Source organism: Falco peregrinus, chromosome 2, assembly GCF_023634155.1.
Source record: "Falco peregrinus isolate bFalPer1 chromosome 2, bFalPer1.pri, whole genome shotgun sequence".
Lineage (NCBI taxonomy): Eukaryota > Metazoa > Chordata > Aves > Falconiformes > Falconidae > Falco > Falco peregrinus.
In genome coordinates, this window is record NC_073722.1 from 92,789,426 (window position 1) to 92,807,537 (window position 18,112).

Sequence of the window (18,112 nt, forward strand, 5' to 3'; positions counted from 1 at the left end):
AAGTACAACCTGACCTACATACAGTATTGTAAATTAAAGATAAGTATAAAAATAAAGCATTAATGATCTGTCACAGTTGCAACAAAACCCAGATACAAATTTTGCTGCTGAAAAGAGACTCCACTGAACGAGTCTTAAAGCTTCATTTTGGAAAGCACAACTCTTCCTGCCAACCATACCGTGCTACCTCTGACACTGCTGCCATTTGCCTCTCAAGCCTTCCTGTGCCTTTCTGTTGCTTAACGGTCATATTCATTTTGCTTTATCACTTGTCTCTCAATGTCCATGTGTTTTTTGGCTCTCATGCCTCATGTTGGCTCCCTGCTCTCCATTACCTCATGCTCCAGGAGCTGCAGGCTGCTCATGGTGGTTTGGACTGGGCATCTACTGATGGCATGGGGCCACACATGTTTTTGCAGCTGAGCTGAATGTCACAAAAGCAAAGGAGAGCATTGGCCAGAAGACTTTGTGCACAAGAGTGGCTTTTGGTGTCAGACAGGGTGTTTCTCCAAGGGGAACAGGGGCTTTGGAGGACTCCTAAGGAGGATCCCAGGCCTGCAAGCCCTGCTGCCAGCAGAGGCAGCGGGGCACGGGCAGAGCTCAGCTCGCAGAGCTCCTCGGCTCCCGCAGCTCCCCTCAGCACCCAACTCCAGCCCATCCGCCGCCTGTTACCTGCCTCACAAGCTGGCCGAGGCGGCCGCAAAACCTTTTCCTCAGACACCATCAGTACCACGGCGTCGCGCCTCCTGCCTCTGCAGGGCTCAGGGCTGCCGAGGGCCGCGCCGAGACCGGCCTCACCCAGCTGCAGGCGGTTAAACACCCTCACAGGGTTTTAAAAGGAAGAAGGGGAGCGCTAGCTTCACCTGCTGCGAGGCCGGGGGAGGGCAGCGGCGCAGCGGTGGCCGGCTGCCCCCTGAGGGGACGCGGAACCCCGGAGAGCGGAGCACTACCCGCCGCCGCCTCCCCTCCCCTCCCGCCGCGCCGCGGAGGGCGGGAACTGCGCGCGCCCGGCCCCGCCCCGCGGAGGGGGGTGGTGGGGAGAGGGAGGCGGTGTCGGGCGCGCGCCTGGCCCCGCCCCGCGGAGGGGGGTGGTGGGGAGAGGGAGGCGGTGTCGGGCGCGCGCCTGGCCCCGTCGTGCCCGCGTCCCGTGCGGCCGCCATGTTGTTGTGGCTGTGAGAGGCGGCGGAGGCAGCCCGGAGCCCAGCGACCCCGGCCCAGGCAGGAGGCCGCGCCCCGGGACGGGGGTGTGGGGGCTCCGCGCCATGCCCTGCCCCGCGGTAAGGAGCCGGTGGGGGCGTCAGGGCTCACCCGGCGCCTGGCGGGGGGGTGGGCCGGCCTGCCGGGCCGGGGCCTGGAGGAGGGCGGCCGGGCTGTCAGCTGCGCGGCCGCGGCCCGGCACGCCCCCTCGGGCCGCGGGGTGAGGGGCAGCGGTGGGGACGCGGCGCCGGTTCCCTCCGCTCCGGGCGGCCGGGGCCGCCGCGGAGGAGGAGGCGGCGGCATGCTGAGGCGCTTTCCCGGCACCGCGGCCGGGGGTGGCGGCCTCCTCCTCCCCGGGCGGGCAGGGATGCCGTCCTGAGCGGCGGCGCGTCCCTCGGCGCTGGGGCTGGCGGGCGGCGCGGCCGCGGGAGGTGAGCTTCCCGCTTGGCCGCCGCCGGGGTCCGCGGCCTGTGGGCCTCACCTGGCGCCCGCTGCTCGCCTGGCCGCCCCGCGGGGGTGGCTGCCTCCCCGCTGCCCGTGGAGCGGGACTGAGGCAGCGCCTCACGCCGCCGGCAGCCGCGGCCCCGCGCTCGTCTCCTCCGGCCGCTTTGGCCGCCGTGTCAGTTGTGCTCAACGGTCCTTGTGCGTGGAGCCAAAATTCCCATTCCTGTTGTAAGCGGGAGTTGTGAAGGGTTTTTATTTAAATAGTTCTGGGGCTTTAATTGTCCCTCTTCCCCGTGTTCCTCTTAACAGACCTATACTTCTGATGGGATCTGAGCAGAGGTTGCCCTTCTCTGGTAAGTAGTGTTTTGCCTCCCCGCTCCAGTTCCCCCCAACATGGAGTTGTAAGTTTTTTGCATTGAAGTTGTTCCCTCTTCAGTTCATTCTTTTAGGGAATATTATTTTCTCAGCAGATGAGACCTCGTGTTCCTTCACATCTCTGTACAGGAAACTGATTCCTTTCCTCTTGGTGCAGACTTCCCTTGCTCGGGGGAAGGCTGGGTATGAGTATGAGCTTGTAATTCTTGCAGACTTCAACTCTGTGTGCTTCACCCTTTTGCTTTCTTGTGTGATGAGCCCATGTAACCGTGCACATTAAGGCTCTCTTTCAGAAGAAAAGAGCTTGTCTAGTGAATCATGTCAGGTAGTGCTGAGTGTAGAAGTACAGCTTGGCTTGATGGCAAATATAAAGGTGTATTTAAATGCCTAGGCGAGCCCATTGGGAAGGGATGGTAGTGTGACAAGGAACTGTGGCAGGTTTCCTGTAATACCTGTCATGCACCTCAGCTCTTTATTAAAGCATGTGCTGTAATATTTGAAAATTAACTTTCTTGGTGGAAGTGAAGGAGTTTTTACAAAGGAGTGCTTGTAGCTAACTTGAGGGGAGGAGGCTGACATCTAATATCTGCTGCTGAAGCTGTTACTGATCACAGTGGTTTTGGAAGACAGAAAAAGTGCTCCCTTTCACAGTACAGGAAATAGTGTGAACTATAAGTGTTGAAACTTTCTACAGATAAGTAAAGGCGGGGCATGGGATTCTAAAATGCTTCAGTGACAAGTGCTTCTGTGTGCCTGGGGGAGGGGCAAACATGCAGAAACAGTCCTGTGGAGCAGTGGTGGTTTTTTGAGTGGTTGCACTAAAAGGTGCTCTTGTCCTACTTCACATTATAGGAGTGGTATATTGAGAATCAAGTTAGTCCTCTTGCTGACAGTGTTGTAGGTACCCATTAGGATACTGTTAATATCCATTATGTTAACTGTCTGCATTAGCAGGTATTAAAACATTGGTTGGCCTTCTTAAGTAATATGCTATGCAACCCACAAATGATACCAAGTAGGTGGAATAGGTGTGCTTGATAAGCTCTCTTTTTTTTATTTTCCATAAAAATGGCATCCACAGCTGGAGGAGATAGAAATGGAGCATACCAAAGCTTCTGAAGATAGAGGATACAATGTTTTATCTCAGATCTCATTCCACCTACATGCAACCTAGGATGATGGAGAGGAGTGTGTTGTCAGCCTTTCAAGAGTAGGAGGAATGTGGCTATGCTGTGCTTTGCTGGCAATTAACCTGTAAAAAAGGAGCAACTTAATGAGAAGGATATTGTTAGCTGCTGGAGTAATGGGCAGAAGCCTGAAAAGTCTGCAGTAGCTAGGAAGAAGGAATTGTCTGCATGGAGTGAATTGGAGGAACTGGGTTAGTGTCTAGCACAAAGCTTGATCTTTTCACCTGCAGAGGTCAAAGGGATGTGATGGCTGTTCCTGCTCTGGTAGCTTCCTACTGGGATGTGTAACTGGATATAATGAGATAGGACTCTTCTACTTGATATCGGTGGTGTCTTCCAGAGCATGTGACTCCAAATTGTTTGTTAATACTTACCAGATGCTGTAAACTAGAATGAAAAGTCCAGACATGTAAATATGCACTTGTTTCATACTGGCTTTCATTGGCTGAATCAAAGTAACACAAGTTGTATTTTATTTCAGAACAAGCTTTTAGGTACTAAATAGTCTAAGCCATAATGTGCAACTGTTCTGTGTTTGTTTCTAGTTTGAGTAGTGATGGTATAAAGATCTGCCTGTTAGATCCCATATGGGTTTTAACTTTGAGAAACGAGCCTCATGATTTCTAATTCTACCCTTCTTCTAGATATTGGTGCTGTAATTTCACAGTGCTTTCGGGAAAACTTGTAGCACTCTGTTCATGCTGTAGTTCTTGTGAATTAACTGGATTGTTAAAAAATAAATATTTCTTTCTTTGTGGTGCTTCAGAATTTCAGGGCAACTCAGTGGCTTGCATGAAAGACCTAAAAGTGAAGGTAGTCCTAGTTTAGGAATTTGAAATACTGACTTCTTACTGAGGCTTGCTATCCTAGTAAAGAACTGAAGACCTCAACTCCTAATGCATTACAACTCTCACCTTGGATGCATTAATCCTGAACTGTGCAGGACTGCCATAACCAGACTGTTGTATTGGCTTGCATGCACGTTTGCTGCTTGTGGGATGGGCAAGGGACCCAAACTACAGCACCATTTGGTGTCAACTGCTCTCATTCAGAATGTAGCTGCTAACAGAAACAGCTAAGAGTTAGTCTCCTTGCTTTGGGGTGAGCAGTTGAGAAGGACTGACAGAATGTACGTGATACCATAGAAATCTAATTGTAAGCTAGAGCATGAGTAGCCCAGACTTGTTCTTCCCCTCATCTGATTAATAGTTTCTGGTGGTGTGAAGGAGGTGAACACCAACTGGCTGTAGTGATTCTGGGAGGTAATGTATCCCATAAGGAAGGCCTTGAGTCACTCCCTGCTGATCCGAACTAGGGGAAAGAACAACCTGTAGCAGCAGGGTAGAAGTGTAGCCGTGATCGTGTTGAAACAAGTGGTATCTTTAGTCTTTTAGACTTTAGACCTTTAGTCTTGTTAAGAAATGTCTGGATTGTGTTGCTCTGCTGGGAGGTGCTCTGTTCACCTTCAGTAAGTAGCAATATGTGCCTACAAGTGAAGCTTGGAACTGCAGTGGCACACTATGCAGAATGAGCTAGGGAGGAAAAGCAAAGCAGAAGGCTTTACAGAATGTTAATTGAAATGGATAAGCTATTTCTGGAGTCATTGATGTCCATCCAAAAAGTGCTGTTTTTAAAGGCTTAACTTAAAATACAGTTGCAGATTTCCTAACTTTGGTTTATCTTCTGAAACTCCTCTGACTTAAATCCTTAATCTAAAGTTCTGGGAGCAGCAGTTGGTTTGATGTGTGAATGTGACTGCAAGTTAAGCTTAACTGGAAGTATGCTCTCTAAGTCTTGCTGGTGGGCAACTGAATATTCAGAGGCATTGTTCCTCCTTATGGACATTAATGCCAAAAATAGTTGCAACAAAATAAGCTTGGTATGATACAGTTCGAAGTTTTTCTGAAATTTATGTGTGTATATGCACGAGTGACATTGTAACAGCTGTCCTGTAGGTGGTAGAACCCTTCCAAACTATGATAAGGGGGGGAAAACCAAACTCAACCTCTGAAAAAGACTATGAAACCTCTGAAAAACTGTGAAAAAGATAGGTGGTTCTTGCCCTTCCTTGGGAGAACTGCATTTCAGAAGACTTGAAGCTGCATGGCAACTGAACTTGTACAAGCTGCTGTATTGAAGTATTACCACTTCTGAAAAAGTTAATATTTTGAACAAGGTTTCAGAGGAACTTAATTTTAGAGAAATTAGTCTGCCATTTTTCCTCTTGACTAGGAATGAAGTGAAAAGCTGTAAAGTGGCATTGATAGGATGGCTTGGGAGCAGGTTCTTGTATGAGCTACCAGTCATGCCAGTGATGAAATGTGTCCTCAGTAACACATGCTGATAGATCTTTAGTATTAAACCCCCTTTTTTAGAGAAATTAAACCAAAATAATTTAATTGCAAATACTTTAAAATATAGTGTTGCAGTTGAGTGAGTTGAAAGAGGACAGAACAGTAAAGAAACGAAGCCTTAGAGAAGTACTAGTAGGTGAAAAGCAAAGCAAGTTGTCTTTTGCCTTGCTCAGCACATCTCACTGTAGTTTTCAGTGTTCATTGTGGTGGACTGACTAGCCATGATAATGAAGTTGGGTATGCTGGTGACAGCTTTTATCTGAGATGCTGATCTAGCTGATGCTTTTACTGACTTTTGTGACATCAGTTCTTAATCAAATTACTCTTCAGTGTACGAATAACGTGGTAGTGGTCAAATTCAGGGTGTTCAGCTATTTTGTATTTTGTGAAGCATTAGAACTAGTTCTAGCTGTGAAGCCTGAGCTTAGCTTGGAAAATTATCGTGTCCCCAATGGAATTAGCTTGAAGCTGGAATCAGAAAATTTGTGTTAGTCCCTGGCTACTTAGGAAGAGCCGGGCTTTTAGAAGGGCAGCCAGAACAGACCAGCACCCTAGTGGACCACTTATGGAGGAAGAAATGCTGTTTTGCCATAATTAAGTCTTTGCAGTTTTTCTTTCCAATAGATGCACTGGTATAGACATTATTTATAGAAATGCTGTTAGAACAGTTTTCTGTTGCCCTTTTGTGGGCCTCATTTGTTTTGCCAACTCTGGGACTGGAAACTAGGGCTATAATCAAAGCATTAATTTTGTAGTGTTACCTGAATGGACAGAGCTTCAGGAAAAAATAAAACTAGTTTCTCTTTCCCTATGCCTTTTAAAAGAAGGTTTTGACTCCTATATCAACTAGGAAAGGGCAGGCTCTTGACAGAATGAGACTTTTCTCTAGTGCTGCTTTCTCCACTTGTGGAAGTGCCTGGGGGAGGCTGTTCCCAGCCACCTGTGTGAGGAGAGGACAGAAATGCCTGTCTGTGCTGAAAAGCGTAGGTTGAAATTGAGTCTGTGAAGACAAGATGCACCTGGTTGGCTTTCTACCTTTGGAGAGCAGAGCAAAGGCAGGACTTGGCTTCAGGGTGTGTTCTGTTAGCTGTCTCCCCAGCTCATCCCTGTGAGCAGCCTTTTATGAAGGGGTGATATGGATCATAAGCCTTCCAGGTTCCATACGACTCCTCAGTTTCTCTGTGGTTGGACTGTTCTGCTCAAGTAGGATTCTTATTTTGGTTTCTGTACAGCTGGTGGCAGGATTTCAGAATATAGATGGAAAATCAGATCTTTCCTTGAGTCTTTCTGACATGAAGGGTTTAGCATCTTGTAGGTCAAGGATAGACTACTAGAATTTTGATTTCAGTTACTTAGTTGCTAGAAATTGTAGTTAAGTGAAACAGAAGTCTGAATTAAAGAAATGGTAACAGAAAGACTGAGTCCCCAGAGGGATTAGGAACTTTTGGTTGGGAGAGGGATTTATTTGCACCTACAGTAACACTGGAACTGCTTATGACAGTCTTAACTTAAACATCTTACAGTAGATGTTACATGAGTGAGATAACTTCGAGTACTTTTGAAGTGAAGCCTGCATTTTGGTTTGCAGATGTTAGAATGATCCTAGTATTAAGCTCTGTCCTGTCACTCTTGAACTACTGCTAAGTGCTTTCAAAATGAGTTTTAAGTCCTAAGCTGCTCATGGAAGTGGTAGCAACTACATTTGGAATTGGTGGAAAGTGTTTCCCTGGAATTTCCTATCTGGTAGTTAGACAACCAACAGCCTGACTCCTTGTTTTCTCTGCAAGTAGATCGGGAATGGGGAGTAAGCTAGTTGCTGTGGCTGGCTGATTTCATCTCTTGTAGCTGTAATTGACCTAAATGTGTACCTGTGAAAGCTTTACTTATTGCATTGCTATCTGTAAGCTTGTAATTGCTATCATTGAAACTTAAACCTGAGATAAAATGAGATGCTGTGAAGCTCTGCTGTTTGTAATTATACTGTTTGCATCCTTGATAGGGTGTTTGCTTTGAGACCTTTTCAGACCTAGTTCCACACTTGTTGCTGCTGAAAACTGTTCTCAGTTTTACTTGCCTTCAGTGTATTCTCTTAACTTCCAAAACTACTGTTATCAAAGCTGACTTTTACTGTTCTTTGGGTTCTCTGTAAGTCCAGGCTTTTAAAATACTTGCCTATCTCCTGACAAAGAACAAAAGGAGAAGCTATGAGAAGAAAACTCACCTGCCATATTGCAGAGCAGCTTCGCCTGAAAATTAGCGCGTGGACATTGCTCTGTCCATTCTGCAGTCAGTTTGCTATGTTCTGGGTAGAAACACCTTTTCTAGATGTTGTGAGTTGATAGCTTTGATTTTTGTTGTTCTGTTTGAGTTTTCCTTATTTCCTTTACTCATTTCTGAGAACAAATATGTTAGTGTGATATAGGCATTGTTGAACTTAAGATCCAAGAAACCTGACTAAAATGTCTAAGTAGATTGCATTTCTAGGTTATTTTGATTATTTTCCTTTAAATGGAAGCTGAAAGCAAGTGAAGTGTACTTAATGTAAACTTACAAGTTTATTGTCTCTGCCTGCAGACCCTCTACTTTCCAGCTAAGCGCTGTGCATGTTTTTTTAAGAGTGGATAAGCTTTTCATCAAATTAATGGCTAAACCTTATCAAACAAGTGTTCATCTTTACAATTAAGCATTCCTTTATTTAATTGTATGGTGATTGGTGGGAATGCTAGTCATGAATACATTTGAGAATTCAGATTCTTAATTTTCACTCACTGCTGGTAGCAGGAATTTGCTGTGAACAGGGCATTATATTCTGGTTGGATACCCATTATAATTAAATTATCATCTTTGTCTATGTTCAGTGAACCTTTCTTTGAGTAATTTCCAAAAGAATGCACCTTTTTGCACTTTGGGAAAATCTGAACTCTGAGGAAGGAGGAAGACGGAACAAGGTAAATATTTTGAGGTCTGCTGGGCTTTCCTTGTAGGTTTGGCTAATGGATTTACGGTCAAGGCATAGTTGTTTTCTAATGCAGAATACAATAGCTTGCTTGTTTTCTTTTACTCTGCACTGGAATCTCTTAATCCCTTCAGACTCAAGCATGAGTATCACATGATTTGGAGGTGTTTGGTTAGTGTACTTCACTGCTGCAGTGCATCCCTGTACGTAACAGATGAGTAAATTGGGACTGCAGGGAGAAGCCACATGGAAATTTTCAGTTTTTGATAGTCATGTTTAAGTGTCTAATGCTTTGTTGCTGGATCCTTTTCTAGGAAGACCCAAGGGAAGGATATGGACAGGTAGATTTCTAACTGAGATCAGATTTCTGCTTGAGACCTCCAGTTCATGATAAAAAGGACTACAGCTTCAATGTACTGATGGTATACCTATATGTTCACTATACCTAGAGATGCTCAAAGCATGTATTAAGGTATTTGTATGGAAACTCTTGCAGGAAAACTGGTGGTTACATCTAACTATAGGTCCTTCTTTCAGTGTGTGACCATATGGGACATCAGTGGATATATAGCTGTATAAGTGATGCTCATAAACCCTTCTTAAAGTATAAGAATAAATGAATATTCATTAACAGATAATTCCAGAAAATAGTAGCTGTTTGTATAGCTGCATAATGGTACCAACATGCCTGGTCACTGTCATAATGCTTTTCCCTCCTTCAATTCTGCAGGCTTTAGTAGCTGGAACCAAAACGTCTTCCACCCGTCAAACTGGAATTTTAGCTTTTATATGACAGGATAAATGCTGATACTTGATGAGGGTAGCTGATAAATACTGATCTAGTGAGAAGACTAGACAGAAGATGAGTATGCAGTTATGGGTTTCTAAAATAGAATAGGATTTGCTGAAATACGGTAACAAACTGAGGATGGTAAAAAAAACTCCAGTGATTTAGAAGATGCTGATCTTGACTCTTGGTGCTGCTTTTGCAGAATTTGGTATGTTAAGCACAAGATCTTTGTTGTTTTGCTTGGATTCTACCAGCAGCTGAAGCCTGCTTCTTCCTAAGCTGTTCATTCACTTAGAAAGAAATGCAAAAATAATTGGGTAGCTCTAGTTGTGCTGCCTCTATACTTAGCTCATTACTCCTGGCAAATTATCTTTTGCTTCTCAAGTGTTGACTGGTAGGCTGGTTTAAGAGCTGTCTAGCTTTCAATTGCTAGGTCATTTGAACTCCTCTGCAGTATTTTTATTGCATAGGCACTTCTTCCTATGAACTCTTGAAAGGCTGGTGATAACCTAACAGTGGAAACGTCTAAGGATGGGAATTTAGTAATTCACAGAGAAAAAAAGCAATGCCAAGCCTGCTGTTGTAATCAACTTGGAGTAGGAAGCAATCTTGAAACCTGCTTGATGTGATACTTCCTGCAGAGAGTGGTTAGGTTCATTACTGTCACTGTACTGGCTGATGCCTGGATTGGGGGTGTGAGGTGTTCGTGTGGAGGACGCGGCCTGGGGAGCTGTGGACAATGGATGAAAGGATTTGGCTTGATTTTGACAAGTGTAAGATTGGTATAACAAGTACAATAAGAGCTATTCTTTGAGATTAGTTTTTAATAAGCTTTTTGTATAAGGTACAAGTTCAGGTGCTCCCATCCTTTAAGGGTCACACCCAGAGAGCAGTCCTATTAATGTTAATAGTGCTGTTGCATCACTCCTTAGACCGCCATGTTCTCATTCAGCACTAAGGTATGAAGACTTTTCCTCTTGCATAAGACAACTTGATTTGCTCTGGTTGGGGAGGGAACAGTTTGGCAGCTTGCTAAAGAGTAAGTTGTGTGCTGCTGTTCCCTGTAGCTTATTTTTCTAAACATTACTACTTCAAGTTCTGTCCAGCTTTCTAAACTGTCTTATCAGTATATGCAGCTGCCTGAGACTGGACCGCTACTCATACAGAGGTAGTGATTATCTGGCCAGCCCATGCTGAATGCAGTTCTTTTACTGCTTCTAGCATATTTCCTGCTCCTAGACCCAAATTGTATGGCGTTCAAGTTAGAGCCCTAGTTAGGGCTAAGCCTCATGTACTTAGATGTATTTCAAGAGCCCCAAAATTGCAATATGGCTTAATTTACTTTCTCTCCTTTCAATTTCTAGGTATTGGTAACAACTGTTGTTGTTTTTTCTGGTTCTTCCAATAAAATTCAGAATTTTAGCCTCATTGTGGACACTTGCTATCACGTGCTAATCCCAGAAGACCAAGTAATATACGAGTTAAGAAATATTTTTTGTAAAAATATGCTGCAGGTCCAGTAACATTTGTTACTGAGCTAAATGGATTTCACTTACTAAAGGCAAGGAGTGATCAGTTAAAACATGCCTTGTCAAAAGAAGTTGGTCTCAAGTGACTTGTGGGGTGAAAAGGACAAGAAGGGACTTTTTTTGTGCAGGAGTTCCCATATGAGAAGTAAGCAGGTGGGCTGGGGAGAAGTTAAGCTTGCAGTTTAGAAAGGCCTAATGCCAGAAAACCCTCCAAAAACTAATTTATGCGCTTAAACTCCACAATTTTTATACTGACTCTTGCCAAGACAATTAAAGAATTCCTGGAGCTAGTTTGAATTTCCAGGCTGGGTTTGGAGCACGATAGCTTCTTCTGCAGGTGCAGAGAACACTCAGGTCTGTTCAGGTGGGTTGGTGAGTGGTTTTATTGCTGGTAAGTTTTTTTTTTTTAGGAGTCTGAAGATGTTGCTGTGAAGCACACTTGTGGTACAGTTGCAGATGTAGCCAGCTGGAGTTTTTAATTGCTTGTAAAAGGTCAGCTTTCAAACTTCCATGAATTGATGAACAATAAATTTTAAATTGGTGTTGTAGCACCTGTTTTGTAGAAGTTCATGCCTCCTGTTTGACTCTGGAAAACTTGGGAGTAAGAACAGAGTCCCTTTGTGGGGTTGGTGGTGTTAAGATCTGCTTAACTCTTTGTAGCTAGCTAAAATGCAAAAGGTGGTGTACCCTAGGGCCAATTCAGAGAAGGCTTGTTCAGCTGAATGAAGATCAACTGTGGTAAAACTCCATAAATCTGTCATGTTTGCAAACATATTTCAATAGCAATTAGTTAGGTTTTGCCATTATATTGCTCTCTAGGTGACTTTATGCTGAAGTATTGTTGAAAGACTTAGCAGAGTTTGTACATGTTGAAACAAATATGATGGCTTGAAACTTGTCTGAAGAATCTGCTTGTTAGCTGACTTCTGAAGAGCTGGTTTACCTGTAACCCCTCAAAAAAACCCATGCCGATGACTTGGTTACTTTATGTTTTATAATAACACTTTAAGAAGAACTCAGTTTAAACAATGTACTAATAATGTAATGCATATAGGAATGTGGAAGAGAAAGTTGTGAATCTTTCTGTGAAGCTGGGAATCTACAGATTGTGCTGTGTGAGTGACAGCTCAGCCTCTACATGGAATTCAGAGCATCTTTGCCATGTTATAAAAAGCTTGTTGCCTGGTGCTGATCTGTTCCTCCAACACAGAGCTTTTTGTAACCTTTAAACTCTAAGTATAGAATAGGAATTTATCCTGTTAAAACCTGCATTTGTTTAAAGAGTTAGCTCCTGCTTATTCACCTATGTCCCACATCTCTAGATCTTGGTTATTTACATACCAAGATGTGTGTCACTAAACCTACTGGGTAGGTAAGTTTTTCCTTTAACAGAAAAGTAAATGTTGCCTGTAGCAAATGAACAGTTATGACAATCTTGTTATGCCTTTCTTGTTCTTCAGTTTCTTCGGTTTTATGTACGATATTGAACTTCTAAATTATGATTTAGGAGCTGTTCTGTTGGTGACTTCTTGCCTGTGAAATCCTAGAGGTTTGTCCAACTACGTCTGAGATGAAGAGTGTCTAACTTGAGCCTTATCTTGGAAGTGATGTGTTTTATGTTGTATCTGATGTCAATTTTACAGGCTTTTTTTGTGGGGGAGGAATGGGGCAAAGTCCTTACTTAATCTCATCTAAACAAAATAGGCTGGGTGGATACTGTAACATTTACTGGGTATATGGAATACCTTAAAATGAAGTGCTTGATGATGTAGGTTGAATGGAAGGGTCTGAAGGCTTCAGTTCTGAAGTAAGGAGTAAGTCTTCTAATTTGTCTAGTTAGATTTGCTCTACTTTCAAGCCTCACTGAGTGTTTGAAGGGAGAAGTAGCAGATTTGTGTCAAAACAGTGGGCTTGAATTAAATCCTTTCTTAATGTTTTGAGGTTGCTTGGTATAGGGTTTTCACAATGTTGCTCATACTCAGCTGGTGGAATGTGAGGTAAATTCATCACAACTCAGATGTGAACCTCCCTTCCTAGTATTTTAACTCCTTGTCACAAGTGACAGTGTTCCTTGCAAACAGATTTGAGGTAGAAATCTGCAAATTAACCTTTGTTTCAGTGTTGTCAGCCCATTGCATCTTCTGAGTTGAACTTGCAGTCTTGGTGCCATGTTCATTGTGACTAGAATGATATGCTGTAAAGGGGGATTTTTAATACAGTGTTTCTAGACCACTGTTGCTGCAAGTAAAGCATTTAACAAATGCATCTGCAGTGTTTTGTTTCTGTAAGCAAAGTGGTCCCTTATCCTGAAGTTGCTGGCTTACAGCAGCCTTCACTAGATAAAGTGCCACTAGTGTGGTGTAGTCTAGGATGGGTACGGAGTAATAGGTCCGCTTGTGGATCATGCAGCTCTGGAGCTAAGGACGCTGCCTGCCTTATGGCACTGGGGTGTTGGGCTGAACTGCTGGTACAAGGAGGCCTAAATGCTGAAAGGGTAGCCGTTGCAACTGATTTTAAATTACCCTTCAAATGCAACTCTTGAAACTGTTCTGTATCTCAGTCAAACTGAGTTTGAAGGTGTCACCTGCAGGACATGCATCTTGCCTAGGGTTTGCCTCCACTGCTCTCTGGCAGGGGGTTGTGTATCTGTTGTGCTGCTTGAGTTGTACTCAAGATTTATGTAGGAAGTGGAAGCAGATGCATTCCTTTTTCTCAGAACAATTTTATTGTTAACTGAAACAGTTGAATTGCTGATTTTTGTTTAGTATTTGTGGTAAGATTTGATATGTTACTTGATAAATGCTCATGTGTTTTCCACAGATAAAATTTGCTTGGCCTTTGTGGGTTATGGAGTTGTGGGTTATTGGATTTTTGAGTGTTAAGGTGGTTATGTATTTAATTCAGTAGTGAGAAGTAATGCACTGAAACTTCATACTGGAAAGTTATTTAGTAACTCTTGTTTTCATCACTGAGCTGCAAAAAATAACGCTGGTGAACTGAGCAAGGTTAAATGAAAAATGTACAGAACACAAATGTACATATTTCAGAGTGTGTCCCTAGAGGTAATAAAGCCTTCATTGGTAACTGTACTCAAGCAGATAAACCTCCTGGCTCTAACCAGATTTAATATTTTGTAACTCATCTTGTTTAATACCTGTATAGTTAGGGCTTCTAGCTCTTATTTCTGTGATCTGCTTTTTTTTATCTTGACTGTAAGCAAAAATGATTACCTGTCAGCTTACTATAACGTTGAAAAGGCATGATTTGACTCAGACTTCTTACAAGGAAAATAGAACATATGCATTGCTGTGTTTGCTCTGGTGTAGGTTACTTCAAAGTATTGGCAGGTCTCTTCCATGAGATCGTGTATCAGTCTGTGGGGTAGAAGTTAGTCTGCTAGCACATTTAATCTATTTTTGATTTGTCAAGATCTCAAAGGTAGAAACAAAAACCACTTTGTCCTGGCTATTCTCAGGAAGGCTGACACTTGAATGACTCTTTCTATTGTCTATTCACTTTCTTAGCATGCTGCTCTTGCTGAGTGAAGCACATTTTGTAGAAGTCACTTCCACTGCCTTAAGTTCAAAGGCTTTTCATCTATAGGTTGAACATCTCATACCAGCAATTTCAGATGAGGTACTAGTTTGGATAGTTTCAAGTTCAACCTTGTCAGCATAAGTCAGTGAAACTTCTCTGGCAACTCTTCTATAAAATAAGGCTGTGCTGGGGCTGAATCTTACTGCTGCCTTCCATCAAATCACTGATGCTGTATCTGCTTTTTCTGTCGAATGAGGAGAAGAGTATGACTGAAGATGCTCTTTGATCAGTGCAGAAGAAGCTCTAGAGAACCCCTATCTCTGGGGTTTTGGTGGACTTTCCAGAGTATCATTCATGCTGATTTATGCTTTATTGCTGAGAGAATTGATGTCTGAGAGAATATCCTGGAAATACTGTATCCAGGTTCTAGTTGTGTTTTTACATGTTATGATAAACCTTTTGCTGCTAATCCCAAGTGTCTAGATACAATTAAAAGTCTTGAGTCTTTACCTTGCTGTGTAATTTTCATGTGGCCATTTTCTGAAGCTTTAATCAGGGCTTTAAATTTCTCATGCATGTTAGTTGTGTAAGAATTTCCCTGACGTTTGCAGGTGATCTTGAAGTATTCAGTTTATCTTTAAGTAGTTGAGCTTGGTTTCCTACCATCTATTTCATGTTTTTCAGGTTTGTTTGCATTTACCTTAGTTAAGCAATAATTAACTCAAAGCATTGAACTGATTGAGTTATATTGGGAGAACAAACCAATAACCATAGCGCAATAAGCATTATTGCGATTTCCTGGTAATGAAAATTCCAGTAGGGGAATACTTGATTTAATTTTTAAGCTTTGAGAAAATAGTGGTGGTGATAGAATGACTTTGTAACTGACTCTCACTTAGGCAGCTACTTCATGCTAGCAACAAGCTTGGGGTGTAGGAAGAACTGTAGGTTTTACAGCTATTGAGGATAATGGCGGTTTCTCATGGTAATACAGCGAATGTCTGGTGAGCTGCTTATTCTTTGTGTTTGAGCACAAAAGAATGTGGTGTGCAGCTACTGTCTTTGAATTTCTGATGCTTTCACAGACAGTCTGGATGACCTTGTTTACTTCTTTCTAGTGATTCTCTCTGTATTTAAGCTGGAAACTGCAGAGTTAAGGACACCTGGATATTGCTGCCCTGTTCTCCCACCAAACTACACAGGTTAATAGAGCTTGTGTCTGTTTCCTGAAGTGACTGTCCAAAATAGGTAAGAGCTGCTCACTAAGCGATAGAATGTGGGCTGCTTTTTTTAAGAAGAGACAAGATCAGACACAAAATCGGGCCTTAGGTGAGAAGGATCTTGTTCAAGGTCTCTAGGGCAGTTTTTGTGTACAGCTGGTGTGGACGTGGCACTCAAGATGCTTCCAGTAAAGATTATTCTCTTTTGGCTGCAGATAGCTCTGGCAGTTTTCCTGGCATGAAAACTTGGTTAACCAACACTGCTGTAGAAATAGTATAGATACAGCCTCTTAAGAGCCCACTGAAAAGCTCTGAAGAACTCTGTCTTGATGTCTTGCGTAAGGAGAGCTCTGACTCAGCAGGGAATGTAAGCACGAGATTAAACTTAAACCAGTAGCACTGTACAAGTCAGAGTTGTTAAGGCTTCCAGCCTGACAAGTGGCAGGCATCAGTTCTGTCCCATTACCCTCTTAAATTGCATACCCTCTCAAAAACTTGTTTCTTACCTCACTCTGTATTATTGTGCTTAATTTTAGGCACTGATTTCCAGCTGTGGGCTGAAGCACAGCTGTATGTTCTGCTGATCAGCTGATGGGAAATGGGCACTGCCTGCTGGGTATGCACCTCAAGACTTTCTGCTTGGCAGTAGGTGGCTGTGTGGAGGTGATGGCTCAGGCAGTGCCTGCACACAGATGCCCTTTGCTGGCAGAGTTTGTTGATGCTGTTCTATACCAGTTCAGAAGCTTCTAGTCTCATAGAAACTTGCCCCAAAGCCAACTTCTGATAGCTTATCTTGCTGATTTTTCTATCAATTTTACAAATACTGCCATGGGATTAGTACCGTGTCTTACATATAGGTGTTTTGAGTGATTATTGAAGAATTTAAGATGAATGCTTATGGAACAATAGTGGTTTTAGTCTAGGATACCTTAACGGCATTATGGAAGCTAGCTATTTTTTTACAGAACCATTCTAAATATGCTTCAGCATTCTTGATAGAGTAATTGTGATGCCAGGACTTGAATATGACTGCATTGTACATGTGCACAGTCATGTGAGAATGACAGAATAGCACATGCTAGGCTTGAAGATAGTGTTTCCTTCAGTATGATTTGTAGTATGGTACAATTATCCTTCACTTCTGATGTTATGCAAACTCTGTAATGCATGGCAGGTCAGAAGTGACTGCAAGCTGCAGGTTATGGGAAAATCAGACTCTCTCAAAAGAGAATACAGAAACTGAGATGCAGTCAATGTGGAGAAAACAGCTTGCAAAGTTTGTGTTGGGCACTCTCATTGGGTGTGACATGTCAGGAAGATGGACTTCTCATGCAGGTGGAAAAACAAGTCTGCTAGCTTTGGTCTCCCAGGTTTTCTGGTTTTTCTTAAGTTTTTACCTTGCTTTTGTGCTGGTCTGTTTCTCATCAGTCAAGTTGTTAGAGGGGAGTACCTGCAAAGTAATATTTGCAAGCCTCTGTGATGGTTTGGTATGAACTGCTCAAATGTCCGCTGCTTTCTGGTCTCTGAGCTGGCTCCTGACTGTGTAATTTAAAGGAAGTACAGGGGTGTTCTGGACAGGAAGGAACATAGTGCCCTTCAGATAGTTTGACTCTAAGGATACATCTAGCATAGCTGTCATGAAATCAATGAAGATGGACATTCTTGGTTATGAAATCAGTAAAATATCACCTCTTTAAACATGGTCTTAAACTGCTTGGTCTCCTTGGTGAAAGTAGATAGTCTTGTAAATGTACAAAGTCTTCAGGCAATCTAAAGCTGTTTGTTTGGGGTTTTTTATTGCAGACAGATCTTGATGACCTGAAGGAGGACTATGGTAGGCCGAGGACTTCTTTCTTGCAGTTGTCTGTGTTACCGATACTAGCAGGAGATGGGTGTTTTTTCACAAGGGAATGAACATCTACCTGAAGTCGTAAGACATCAGGTTCTGTAGTGAAAAGCATTAGTTTAACGAAAAGTGGAAGTGAGGTAGCCTTGAATGCCAGAAGACAGGATTGCCCATGACTGATGAAGGGCCTATACCTTACTTCAGACTGCCCTTCAAGTGTGTTGGGTTTCTGATAGAGTTCAATAGACAGGTTTACTTGGGTAGTACCAGAGACAGGTGGTAACTTGGAGTGGAGTTGAAACTCTGTAAAAGGCAAGAGGAGAATGTGAAGAGCTGACATGCTGTAACTACACTGTCTTCCATACCTGTACAAGGCCTGTAACTTGAAATGTATGCTGCTAAAAACCTCTTCCTCCCGTCTTCCCTCTGTGAAAGCAAAATGACAGGCTTCAGTTCCTCATGCCTGCTGCTTTAATTCTTCCAAAGGCTGCCATCAGAGTAGCTTTGCTTCATGCTCTGGCAGTCTTGCTTGGGCTGTCGGTGCAGTCTGCACGCCTTTCACTGTGAACACCCCTGGTGTAGCATTTGATTGAGCAGTGGAAGCCTGAGTAAGTATCACTGGCTAGTTCTCAAGTCTGACATCATATCCAAGAATTAGATGGCTCTCTTTCACCATG

At 43.2% G+C, this 18,112-nt stretch overlaps 1 protein-coding gene across 5 annotated transcripts in view; it reads left to right on the plus strand.

The window, feature by feature from the left end:
- The first annotated feature begins 1,118 nt into the window (after nucleotides 1-1,118).
- Nucleotides 1,119-18,112, plus strand: part of MTMR3 (myotubularin related protein 3) — an 82,874-nt gene continuing 65,880 nt past the window's right edge. For 3 of the 5 annotated variants that reach the window (XM_055794582.1, XM_055794581.1, XM_055794584.1), the window contains exons 1-2: nucleotides 1,119-1,277; nucleotides 1,951-1,994. The gene's annotated coding sequence lies outside the window, so the exon portion shown is untranslated. The remainder of the gene's footprint in view (nucleotides 1,278-1,950; nucleotides 1,995-18,112) is intronic. The other 2 variants (XM_055794585.1, XM_055794583.1) reach the window with 1 other exon arrangement.